At 40.1% G+C, this 13,134-nt stretch overlaps 1 protein-coding gene across 1 annotated transcript in view; it reads left to right on the top strand.

Moving 5' to 3' along the window:
- The window catches only part of BNC2 (basonuclin zinc finger protein 2), a 460,343-nt gene that overhangs the window by 106,328 nt on the left and 340,881 nt on the right, over nt 1–13,134 (top strand). The window lies entirely within an intron of this gene.

Below are 13,134 nucleotides of genomic sequence, written 5' to 3' on the forward strand. Positions count from 1 at the left end.
TAGGCATCCAGAGGCTTAAAGCACTCAGGGTCCTGGGTTGTTCAGCCCAAAACAGGTTTCCTTAAATGTTTTGTAGCCTCAGTTTTTTTGGTAGAAAAATGGCGACTGCTACCAGATCTCTCTGGACCCTTTCACTCCTAAATCTGTAGTCAGATATTCAGTATGTTTAAACAGGCTTACAATATTGCAGGTATCTTGATTAAGAAATACTTGTATGTTTTTAGTAAATGTTCAGAGTAATTTAATAAAAGCCTTATTTATAAGTTTTATCACAATGGAGATTTAAAAGTTGGATGAGGAAATAAACATTGAAATCATAGATATTCCAAATGTCTTTTGAAGCCTGAGCTACAGCAGAAGCTATGGTCTATATGTCAGGCCTGATAGTATGTAAGGTTGAGCCCAGAAAAAAGGAGGTGGTTACAGAAATTTTTAAATGGAATCGAAACTGTCATTGGATGCATTTGGTTCATCAGATCCAGATTCAGTTCGATGTGGAGTTCTGGTTCCTTATCAGATGTAACGAATAGTAGTTGTACTTACTAGTATACTGGCAATTTAGGCCGGACACGGTGGCTCACGGCTGTAATCCCAGCACTTTGGGAGGCTGAGGTGGGGGTTGATCACTTGAGGTCAGGCGTTCGAGACCAGCCTGGCCAATATGGTGAAACCCTGTCTCTACTAAAAATAAAAAAATTAGCTGGGTGTGGTGGTGGGTACTTGTAATCTCAGCTACTTGGGAGGATAAGGCATGAGACTCCCTTGAGCCTGGGAGACAAAGGTTGCAGTGATCCAAGATCGTGACGCTATACTCCAGCCTGGGCAGTAGAGAGTGAGACTGTGTCTTTAAAAACAAAACAAAACAAAACAAAACAAAACAAAACAAAACAAAACAAAACAAAACACTGTCAATTTGGACCTTTGGGCTTGAAGTTGTTTCTCTTTGACAGCTGAGATTGGGGGCGTGGGATAATACCATCTGCAACTTGTTGGCAAGCACATTATTTGTATTCGAATAGAAAAGACATACTGTTAGAAAGTGCGCAAGAGGAAAAAGGCTTTTGTAGAGGTCATTTGGCATGTAGGTGTATGAAAGGTGAGGCTACAGCAACACCCAGCAGCTGATAAGACCATACACAGTGTAAGATGAATGGAAAGTTTCCTCCAAGCACCTTGGGCTCTCATGTTAAGACTCGGTAAAAAGGTTGCTGATGCTTCATTTACTGTAGCAACAAGCCCTTTTATCTCAGTGGCTGTCAATGTGAGTTGGAATTTCAAATCTTTTTAGGAAGGCTTTTGGACCATTTTGAAATTATTATTATTGCACTGTCCCTCACCCTTTTTTTTTTTTTTCTGATTGCATGACATGTGTAGTCCTCTTTTCTTGTCAGCAATTAGGAGAAAAATCTCAACAGAATGAGAAAACCTTATGAAGCTGAAAAGATTTGCCTGAAGTGTTCCCATGTAAGCAGTGGGAATGGACATACACTGAAAGAGAGAGGGGAAAAAAGGCTTTTTGTTGAGAGTGACAGGCAGGCAGGATGAGCAAAGTTTAACCTAAATCCTTTCATTGATATTGCAAAGTCATAAGCCTTCATATGACACTGCCACATTCAACTCACTGTATGATCTGGAGTTCAGTAGCTTGTACCATAGTGCATGTGTGTGTACAGTGTAAACATTTTATGAACTGCAGTGTCTGATCCATCCGTCTGTCTGGGAGTGTCCCTTGATAGTAAAAAGAACAGCAATCAGGACAGAATTGGTCAATGCGGCATGTCTAATAGTGGGAAGATATTTGAAGGACTCGCTATAGACACAGTAGTCTCTCTAAATAGCCTCTTTGCACCCGGAGTCTTATTGCAAACAGGTTCATTAAGGAGAGACATTCTGACACACAGCATCACAGTAATGAAAGTAGCTCTGTTTTTCTAATATTGTATCTTGCCACTTCAGTTAGGCTGCTAGTACAAGATTTCCCTTGTGTTGTTGTATATTTCTCCAGAAAAAGAATCAGTCTTCATAGAATATACAATTATTTTGTACGGGAATGTATAACTCCTACCTAAGATCCAGTCTTCCCTGTTTATGTGCACTAGTGCAAAAATAATTGGCAAACACATCTTCCAGACCAAAAGATTCCAGCACCTTCAATTTGTTGGGCTTGAAGACGTTGAACCAGTTATAATAAACTTTAAAAAAATGTGTAATGTTCAAAATGGATTTGTGATCAATCATAAAAGACAAAAAAAATTAGTACAGTTTCCCATGAGGTGTGAGGTTTTGTTCCCTAGGTTTTAGCCAACTTCATATAGTATCAGTTCAAAGAGGGGGAAAATGCAAAAGGTTTTCATCTACTAAGCTTTACATATAACTACTATATGATGACTTAAGCTATTGGATTTTCTGCCTGTTAATGTACAGCATGAACATTATGAACAAGGAAAAAAAGGTTATATTGGTTTAAAAGTGGATATGGAAAATTTAATGTGCTCAAGTGGGAACAATGGCATATTAAAAAAAAACACTCATGACACAGATCTAATAATTCACTTGCCCCTGTAGGAGAAGGGTATCAGCTCTGAAACTGGCTCACAGTTTATTTTTATATACACCCCTGGTCCCTGCAGTATACCCTGTGTGTGGGTTCCAGAGAAAAGAAAGAAAATAACCTGTAGGGAAATCAGCCTGGAAACCTTTCATTAAATACATTGTACTTTGTATTGTGTCGTTCACAGACTCTTCAAGAAATAAAGGAAAAACCTGTTATCAATCTGCATGTGTAAAATATTATATTTGAATACTATCATTTGTTTTAAGATTAAGGCTGAGGCTGCAGACATATTAGTTATTATTCACTTACATCTGGTAGATAATGCAACAGGGATTTAAAAATTCTTTTTCCATTTATAGTCCCTGCCATCCTCCCCCCTACCACAAACTGTAAAGATACTACTTTAACTTAAAACTGTGCTTGCTAAAATATTTCAATGTTGGAAATGTTGCCTCTTTATAGAGGATTAGGGTTGTGAGGGTAATAAAATCAGTCTTAAATTTCTTGGCGGAGTTTATCTGTCATTTAGCAAAAGATGCCTTTCTAGGGAAAATTGAAGAAAGTGTTAAAGACATTCTTTTATGAGAAAAAATATAAATGGTAAGAGTGTAACTGTGAATAGTGACACCTTTATCAAGTTGAATGTCCTTTGGAGTGAGGCTTTGTCTTGTCATTATACTTCATGTATTGCTGTTGGTGGGCTTTTAAAATCTGTAAACGTCTTATCTTTTTTGCTGACTATTCATGCAGGATATGCTAGGCAAGCCAACTGTGACACATACTCTGCCTATACTTGCAGCTGCCTCTTGGATGAAAATGAACACATATCTTAAAACCAAACCTTGGGTGCCATATAGCAGTATTTAATGAACTTCTGGGATTGCAGACAGTAAGAGTTGAGTTTTGATCTCACATACCTGGGAACACATTATCCTACATAGCCTGTTGAAAGATTTATTATTTCTGAAGTAGCTTGTGTTAAAAACCTTGTTTTAAGTATAGAGGGTTGAAAGCCTATCAGTCTCACCAAATTGATACCTTTTTTCACATCTGTTAGACTCAGTGCCACCTCTTGTCCTGAGGACAGATATAGCACATTCCACTCCAAATTAGGTATCCTTGCTAAGAATTCTTTTTTTGGGGGACAGAGTCTCGCTCTGTCACCCGGGCTGGAGAGCAGTGGTGTGATCTTGGCTCACTGCAACCTCTGTCTCCTGGGTTCAAGCGATTCTCGTGCCTCAGCCTCCCGAGTAGCTGGGATTACAGGCATGCGGCAGCATGCTCGGCTAATTTTGTATTTTTAGTACAGGTGGGGTTTCGCCATGTTGGCCAGGCTAGTCATGAACGCCTGCCCTCAAGTAATCCACCTGCCTCGGCCTCCCAAACTGCTGGGATTATAGGCGTGAGCCACCGAGCCCAGCCCTCCCAAACTGCTGGGATTATAGGCGTGAGCCACCGAGCCCAGTCCTTTTCTTTCTGTGACAGGGTCTTGCTTTGTCTCTGAGGCTGGAGTGCAGTGGCGTGATCTCGCTATCTTGGCTCACTGCAGCCTTCACCTCCTGGGGTTCAAGCGATTCTCCCACCTCAGCCCCTGAGTAGCTGGGTCTACAGGCGTGCACTACCACGCCTGGCTAATTTTTGTACTTTTTGTAGAGATGGGGTTTTACCATGTTGCCCAGGCTGGAAAAAAAAATTCTTGAATGACTTCACGGTAGGGTTTTTGAAAAATAGGGGTGTGCTGTTAGATGTAGAACTTCTCAGGTGAAACAGCCCCTGGGTGATTGGTTACCATGGTCATTGTGGGTAAACTCCTGATTTGGAAGTAGTTGCTCCAGTATTCATATGGGTCATTTTGGTTCCTTTCTGGCTTCAGAACCCTGTCAATTGAGTTCTTAAGCCACAGACCAAGTTAATTTAGAGATGTCGTTGTCAGTAATTTACCTTCTGATTGTCAGTGAATTATTTAAGTATCTTACTATTTTTCTAAGGTGAATGAGCTTTGGGGAGAGGTTTTTCATAACCACCATCTCTGTTTTACCTGAATAGAAAGAGCACAATCAGCCCATATCTGTGACTACACGGGGTTGGCCCTGATCTTAGGGTGGCAGTGGATGAGCATCCACTGTCAACTCTCCTGTATCTCTGGGTGTTCAGTCCCTTGCATTCTGAGATTTGGCCCATACCTTCCAGATTAGCATTGAGCCATGGGACTATGTTAGTTTCCTCTGCTGTTGAACTGCTTTAGGAAGAAAAGACCTCCTTGTTTCTGGCGGTGACTGCTGGGCCTGACATTCATTTTGGGTCAAGTAATTCACTGAGCAAAACCGTAGGCTGTAGGTATACAGCCTCTCCTCCCCATAGGGTTTGTGTAAATTTCCCAAGGCCTGGGAAATTTCTCTGTAATTCCGGAGGGCTCCACTTATCCCAGAGCACCCACTTAGAGCCTGAAAATGCCACAGGTTGGTCTATACTTCACAGCATCAGGGTTTTCTCACGTTCGCAAGCTTCAGTGACAAGCTCCACCCACATGAATCTTGTAAGTGGTAGCAGAGCTTGCCGTTATCCAGTGCTTATTGTGTGCCAGGCATTCTGCTAGATGCTTTACATCCATCATCATTTGCTCTTTACATTAAGCTGGTGACTTGGAGATTACTTACTTTGTTTTGTAGATGAGGAAGCTATGTGACTAGTAAGGGGCAGGCAGCACTGGGATTTTTAGATCCAAGCCTGGTCTCATTCCCAGGTCCATGGCCTTTGACATCACATCCTTTAAGCTGCATGGCCTCCCTGAGCTCCACTCTCCTTTCCGTTGGCTCTCATGCCTGTACAATGATTCCGTCCCTGATTTGGGGTCCCGTCACATGACCCACATCACTTATTAACCAGGTGATACTGTTAGTCTTTTCACTGACTGAGTGGCATTTTCCCTGTCAGTAAAATGAGAGAGAATGATCCTTCTTCTTTAACCTGTTGTCATGAGGAGTAAATGAGATAATGTCTCTGTTATTTATTAGACACCTGTTTTATGCTAGGCACTATGCTAGAACTTCCAGTACAGCAGTGACACGAACAGACGTGGTCCCTGCTCATGGAAGCCTGCAGACCTGTAGGCATGGCAAGACACTTAAACAAAAAGCACAGTTACTTAGTTTTGTGCTATATGTCTGAATCATATATAGTTGTTAAGGCCCAGGAACTTTGACTTCAAGTTTAAGCTGCAGCCTCAACAGGCACCATGCTTTGCCAGGGTCCTATTTGTAATTCTTACAGAAAACCCGTTGCTTTCTTTTATATTGCCTACTGACGGATCTTTTTACCTAATCCTCTTCTGTTGTTCCCCATTTCAGGTCTCTGGAAGTCAGAAACCTGGAAGTTCCCCCTACCTACTTCTCAGCTTCTTCTTCCCCTCTTCTATTCTCCTGCCACTGTCTGTGCCATTTGTCTGTTTCTTAAGGTTTCCTGCTCTGCTTTCTGCCTTTCTCTCATTTCTGAACCCTGTTTAAATTCAACCTTTGACTTAATAAGATCTTAGTCCAATCTCCATTATTTCAAGTCATATATCGCCTTTGATAAATTTTCTTTTTAAGCGCTTATCCTAATTTTGCATTTGTTTATGTAGGCAGTTTTTCTGTTTCTCCAATTAGACTAAAAGTTCCTTGAGGGTAGGGACTACTTCTCTGTCTCTCTAGTATCTATCCCAGCTGCTTGTCTGTTTTCAAATACTTACTGAGTTCGGTTGGATTCCACCCCCCTCATTCTCTTCTCTGGATCAGCTCTTTCTCTTTCATCTCTTTGCCTAGCATTTTCATTTGTTCTACTTACATGTGCATTTGGTCTATCAAATTGAACATATCCCAAACTAAACACATCTCTCCAACTCTGCATTTTTTCCTTATTTCCAATTCTTGTTAAATGTCTCCGTTGCCATTATCCAAACCCCGTTTGCCTCAGTTTCTTGTAACACTCCCCTTTTCTCACCATCTTCTGAATAGGAAGATTGATTTAAGGAAAGATTCCTTGGCATCACTCATAACTTCCCCACCTTCACTGCCACTACTTGGTGGCTCTTACTGACTTTTGTGTCTAAATTGCATAACCTGGCCTGGCACGGTGGTTCACGCCTGTAATCCTAGCACTTTGGGAGGCTGAGGTAGGTGGATCACGTGAGATCAGGAGTTTGAGACCAGCCTAGCCAACATGGTAAAACCCCGACTTTACTAAAAATATAAAAATTATCAGGGTGTGGTGGTGGATGCTTATAATCCCAGCTACTCGAGGGGCTGAGGCAGGAGAATCGCTTGAACCCAGGAGGTGGAGGTTGCAGTGAGCCAAGATTGTGCCACTTCACTCCAGCCTGGGTGAAAGAACAAAACTTCATCTCAAAAAAAAAAAAAAAAAAAAAATTGCATAACCTGCCTCTTCACCTCTTGCCCTGACAGATTTGAGCATGTCGGATCTTAAAAGTCTTTGATAGCTACTGAAGTATTCACTAGTGAAATAATGTCATGTTTTGGATTTTCTTTAAAATTATCCAGTGGAGGTGGGAGGTAAAGGGGATTTTGGGAGAGCTGAAACAAAACTGACCATAATTGTTGAAGTTAGGTAGTGAGACTCACAGAGGGGCTATTATACTGTTTACATTTGTATAATACATGTTTGAAAACCTCAATAATAAAAATTTGAAATAAAACACAGCAAATTTTGGCTTTACACTGTCTGTAGATAATATATGAACCTCTTGGCAGAGCATACAACCCTCTCATACTTTTCCCCCAATGCCTCATTTGGCTTCTAATCTCCCTCAACTCTATATACAGGCTGACTCTACTCTGAAGCCATTTCTGTCCTCAGCATTGATCTCCGGAAAGGCTCAGCTCTACAAAAAAAATCCTCCCTGGCCTAATTTACTAGCCTGATTTGAGTTTTCTCTCCCATATCCCTTAGCATGTACCGCCCTTAGGGGCCTATCACATTGTATGTAATTGTTTCCTTGTGTCTCTCTGAGCACTGACCCCCAGCCAGTTTTATCCCATTACTGAGGACTGCCCAAACTGAGAAGGTTCTCCCCAGCCCACCAATATTTCAGTTTAATACTCATTGCATGCCTATTGAGTGTTGGGCACTTGATGAATACTTGAGATTTAATTGACTGGTTACTTCTGGTCTATAATATGGAGAGAGTCTACCATCTGGCTTTCTGGGCTGACCTTGGCTGTAGATTTCATCCCTCTCCTTCTCTCTTAAGATCTTCCTAGATTCTCCTTTGGGAATGAAGTATATAATGTTCAGAGATGCTTAGGTAGACTATGCTATGTAAGGTAGCCAGATAGTGATTAGCATGTCAAAACCCTTTGTCCAGTCTCTTCTTAATGGTGACTTTAAAAATTGTTAGGCTCTGTATTTACACTTGTGAAGTCCCTCTTTCCTCTCTTTGGTTCATCTTTACTCCATAAAACTGGGTGGGGGAGTTGTTTTTTTGTGTGGGGAGAGCAGCCTCCAGCCAGCTTTTTGCGAGAGCCCATTCTAAAGCCCCTACACTAGACTCTTCAGGAAAAGCAAAGTAACCTTCCCAAACCATTTAATTCATTTCACTTATTTCTGGCCATCTGATGATTCCAAACTCCAACAGGACCTGTAGCCCAGAGGTAAAAGTAGATGTTTAAAAGATTTGAGAAATGAACTAATTTTTGTGGTCTGGAGAAGTAAAGACCAAGGTATGAGTTAATCACTGTTTTCAAACACATGAAATTATTTTGCATGGAAGGTAGTACCAGCTGTTAGCCATTTGAGTGAAAATAAACAAAAGGACTTAGATTGCAGCTGGAGGGATTTTAGTTAGATAGAAATTTTTCATTAAGTGGTTCTGGGTGGGAACTGGGTTCCCATCCCAGTAGATTGTTGATTTTAGGTCCAGATTGGAGGGCAGTGGGGCAGATTTGAGGAATTTAAGCATCCTGAAAATCAGTCCTCATGATTAAAAAATCAGCAGCTGCGAATGCTCTTCGTGTTCAGAGCTGCAGAATGAGGATTCCTCTCATCCCTCCCACCTTCCCCCAAGTTGAAAGAAATTAACCTCAATTAAAGGAAGTAGTGATGGATGGTTACAGAGATAAGTGTGATATATCACACAGGAAAAACTACATTAAAAGAACATTAAAGTTGAGACAGAAAGCACTAAAAGTGAAGAAATTCACAGTTAAGGTTGAAAAGTGATATCGTTTACATCTCTCCTAATATGTAGACCTAACAGGATACATTAAGAAATTATGAGTGCCAGGCGCGGTGGCTCACGCCTGTAATCCCAGCACTTTGGGAGGCCAAGGCGGGCGGATCACGAGGTCAGGAGATCCAGACCATCCTGGCTAACATGGTGAAACCCCATCTCTACTAAAAATACAAAAAAAATTAGCCAGGCGTGGTGGCGAGCGCCTGTAGTCCCAGCTACTCCGGAGGCTGAGGCAGGAGAAAGGCGTGAACCCAGGAGGCAGAGCTTGCAGTGAGCCGAGATCGCGCCACTGCACTCCAGCCTGGGCGACAGAGCTAGACTCTGTCTCAGAAAAAAAAAAAAAAAAAAGAAATTATGAGTATGCCCTGTTGTGCTAAGAAGTAAGTTTTTTGACTTGACATACTAAGCTTAATACACAGTTTCATTGCCCAGCTTTAATTAAGGCATCATTCATGACTGATTATAGCCCATGGAAAAAAACCTGTTACTTTTACCAAAAGAGTTTGGGGTTGGTTTTAAAATTTAGTTTTGGAGGGGACCAGGTGGTGATTCTGTGACTCTGTGCATTTCATTATCTAACATATTTCAGCTTTTCTAAAGTCAAATATTTCTATTTAAAAGGCACTAGTTTTGACTAAAATGTTAATAATAACAGATTTAATAATATTGAGTAATATTGTTTCCATCTGTATAGAAAGCAAAATTTAGCTTTTATCCCTTCATTTCAGGGGTGGATTTTTGCTTCTCCAAAATAGATCTAAAATCTTATGTGTATGTTTTAAGCAAATTATTGCATTTTTGGAGTCTTAGCCAGAATAAAATCCAATTACATTTTCAATTCATAAAATTACATTGTGACCCCAGAAAACATCCTCTAATTGCTTAAGTTTTTACCTAATAAGACTGTCTCTTTGTGTATGTTTACCATATTAGAGACGAAAATCCCTCAAATGGGTCTAGAATAGTAAATATTTGTGTACGATAGAGTGTGGATAGTACAAACGTCAGTCCTTAGCTGCTTCGTCCCTTGTCTGACTCCAAAGAGTTGTTACTTCTTCCGAAAACCAAGAGCCAAGATGGAAGATATAACCTTCCAAAAAATCAGAGTATATGCCACAGTGGGTTTCGTATCCTTACAGATGTTCTCTCTCTCCTTCTTTCTTCTTCCTTCCCTTCTTCCCCATCCCTCCTCCCTCCTTCCTCCTCCCCTCCCTCTTTTCCTCCCTCTCATTTATTTTTGGGATGATTTTGAGTTCTTTCATTGACCATAAGCTTATTGTGAAGAACAAATTCAGTTTATCAAATTTAGCTACCAAATCTTAAAATTTGATTTTTAAAGTAGAAAGATAATTGCTTCTTATTAAAAAAAAAAACCCAACAAATAAGTAAAGTTATGTCAATTTGTGTAATTCCACATTAATGAACTAGTACATGGGTTAAAATATTATATTAGTAATTTCAAGAAAGGAAATGTGAGCTATAATTATTATGTGTTTTCTATTTTTGTTACATTTAAGGTGAGTCTTGTAAAAGGGCCAATGAAATTGCCTTAAGTAAAATGATTATTAACCAATACAATTTATGGCATATTGACCTGGGTAATATTAATTTGGGTACATGACAGGATATATACTCATGGTCTCTTGTCACAGATTTTTAGGTTGAGTTACTTACCAGATGAATGAGTTTGTGTTTCCAATTAATTTTTTTAAAGTTCAGGAGGCCAAAAATTCAGAGACAGATTTGAAAATAAAAATGAAATTGAGGTCACTTTTTTTCTAGTGGCTACTTTGGTATGCCGTGCATAGACTCTGTTTCTTAATACAGAAAACACAATCTCTATGCCTGTTTGGAGTTTCAAATGTAATATAAATGTCATGTATCATCATAAGTATGCAAACATGTTTTAAAATACAGAATTGTATGGAAGCAATTATTGGCAGTGAGTGAGCTACACACCCCAAGGGTGGGTTGGGGCCAAAAAAATTAAAGTTCCTAAACAGAATTACTTTTGTGTGGGTGGGAAAGAGAGAGCAAGGTTAACTTTTATTCGGAACCAATCCCAGCTCTTATTTTAATTCTCATCACATACTTGGTAACTCAAATAAGTAGTAAAGGGACATTAAGGGACTTCGTGTTAGGATTAGTTTTTTCCCCCCACTTGCTATAGTCTTCCAGTAGGGAGTGATTAGTGTACAGCAGGGAGGGCCTGGTGGACACCAGTGCATATATAGCTCTGTAGTTTTCAAACACTAGGCCTTGGTTGAAGATGATGTTGCCACTGTTTGTGACATGGTACTTGAGCATTCTTTTGCTGGGTGTGTTGTGTTCATTTTTAGCAGAATGAATGGGTTGTAGGAAGGTTAGATTTTATCATTGGAAAGTAACATGCTATGTAGTTTTTTGCCACTCACCACTAGCCTGGAGAAGACCTGAATGATAGGTTCTCCCTCTTGACCCCTTCATGCTATATGTTTTATTTGTTTTCTAACTTCATATAAAATCACTATCATCTGAAGGTGATGATGGTTTTTTTGTTTTTTTGAGACAGGGTCTTGCTCTGTAATTCAGGCTGGAGTGCAGTGGTGTGAACACAGCTCACTGCAGCCTCAATCTCCTGGGCTCAAGTGATCCTTCTGCCTCAGCTTCCCATGTAGCTGGGACCACAGGTGCATGTCACTGTGGCCGGCTAAGTTTGATTTTTTGTAGAGATGGGGTTTTGTCATGTTTCCCAGGCTGGTCGTGAACTCCTGGGCTCAGGCGATACTCCTGCCTTGGCCTCCAAAAATGCTGAGAATATATGCATGAGCCACCATGCCTGACCCTGAAGGTGATTTTGCATTGTACTATTTTGTGGGGGTATGGACCACAAAAATGGAGGGGAACGGAATTGTTCTCTGTAAAAATAAATTTATCTCCTGACAATCTCTGGAGCCCTTTGCTAACAAAGTTTAAGTGGATCTTTTTTCTAAAGCCCTTGTCACCATAACCTCTCAGCTAGGGAGCCGTTTTGGGTTCAACTGCAGGTTGAGCTGAGCAACCATCTAAGCAGCACAGGGACTAGCAGCCCCTTAACTGTGATCAGAACATCACTGTTATTGATGAGTGAGGCTTGGTCAAGTCACTTAACCTTTCTTCCTTGATTTTCTATTATGTACACTGGAAATGATAGTATCTGCCTTTGATCTCATAGGGGTGCTTCAATCCATTAAAGTCATTAAAGCACTTTAAGTAAGGTATAAGGCACTAGATGCAAGGCCTCTTCATTATTGTTATCATTACTGTTATTTTATTACAGTGCTATGTACAAAGGGGGTACTTTTTAATGCTAAATAGTCATCTCAGAATATGTTCTGTGGAATCCAGAAGTTGGCACAGGAGCTTAAGCGGTCAAGTTATCTTTCTCTTTCTTCTTGAAGCCAGGCTCTGTTCCTCGTTGTCTCTGTTACTTTGGAGAACAAATAGCAAAACCAGGAACACAAAAATGAAAATAGAAAATTGAGACAAATGGGGTAGCTATAGTCTACTTCGTGTTATTTCCTGGGAGCTGCTGTTGGTGTTGGGTTTCCTAAAGTGGGAAGTTCATTGTGCCTCTCTGGATACTCATCTCCCCTTTCTGTAACGTGTACATCCAGGGGTTTTGAAGTGGATTGTGGACTTTGATTCATTCCCACTTGCAATTTTCATTTTCTTTGTTTTTTCGAAATACAGATTTACTAGGAAAGAGAAAAACATTTGGGGGTAGGGTGGGTAAGATCTCTGGATGTCTTTGGATAGTGTTCAAAGGCATTTTGTACAAGATGATTGTATTTCCTACATCAGCCCCTTCTGGCATTTCATCTCAAATACTTCCTCCCTCACACCTCATATAAAATTCCAGAAGGTGATGTACATTCTGAAACTGATGTTGGTGACTCTATTGGTTCTTCTTGGCTAAAAAGTTTTGCTACTTTCCATGTTCATTCTTTTTAATTTTTGATACTTTGAGTATCATGATAAATTTTCTTCTATTACCTTATTTATGGACTGATTACTCTCCTGCACCATTTACATGTAACTTGGTAGCATTTTCAATTTCATCAGCTACAGAGCACTAATTCCTCAAACATGGGCCTTTGTAGTTAGGTGGAACTTAAGACAGTTGAGTGTCATGGTCTGAAATGTAAGTTATTTCTGTTCATCAAAAATATTATTTAAGGGAGCCCTGGAATAATTATGAGTACTGCATAATTAAGCCATAAATAAATATAGATTGGTAAAGACATCAATCATTTATTATTTGGTTTTCCAACTTCCATAACTAGAATCTTGAACTTACAAGTATGTTGCTTTATAAGTTAAATAGAATGGTTTG

This window comes from Hylobates moloch, unplaced genomic scaffold (genome assembly GCF_009828535.3).
Source record: "Hylobates moloch isolate HMO894 unplaced genomic scaffold, HMol_V3 SCAFFOLD_19, whole genome shotgun sequence".
NCBI lineage: Eukaryota > Metazoa > Chordata > Mammalia > Primates > Hylobatidae > Hylobates > Hylobates moloch.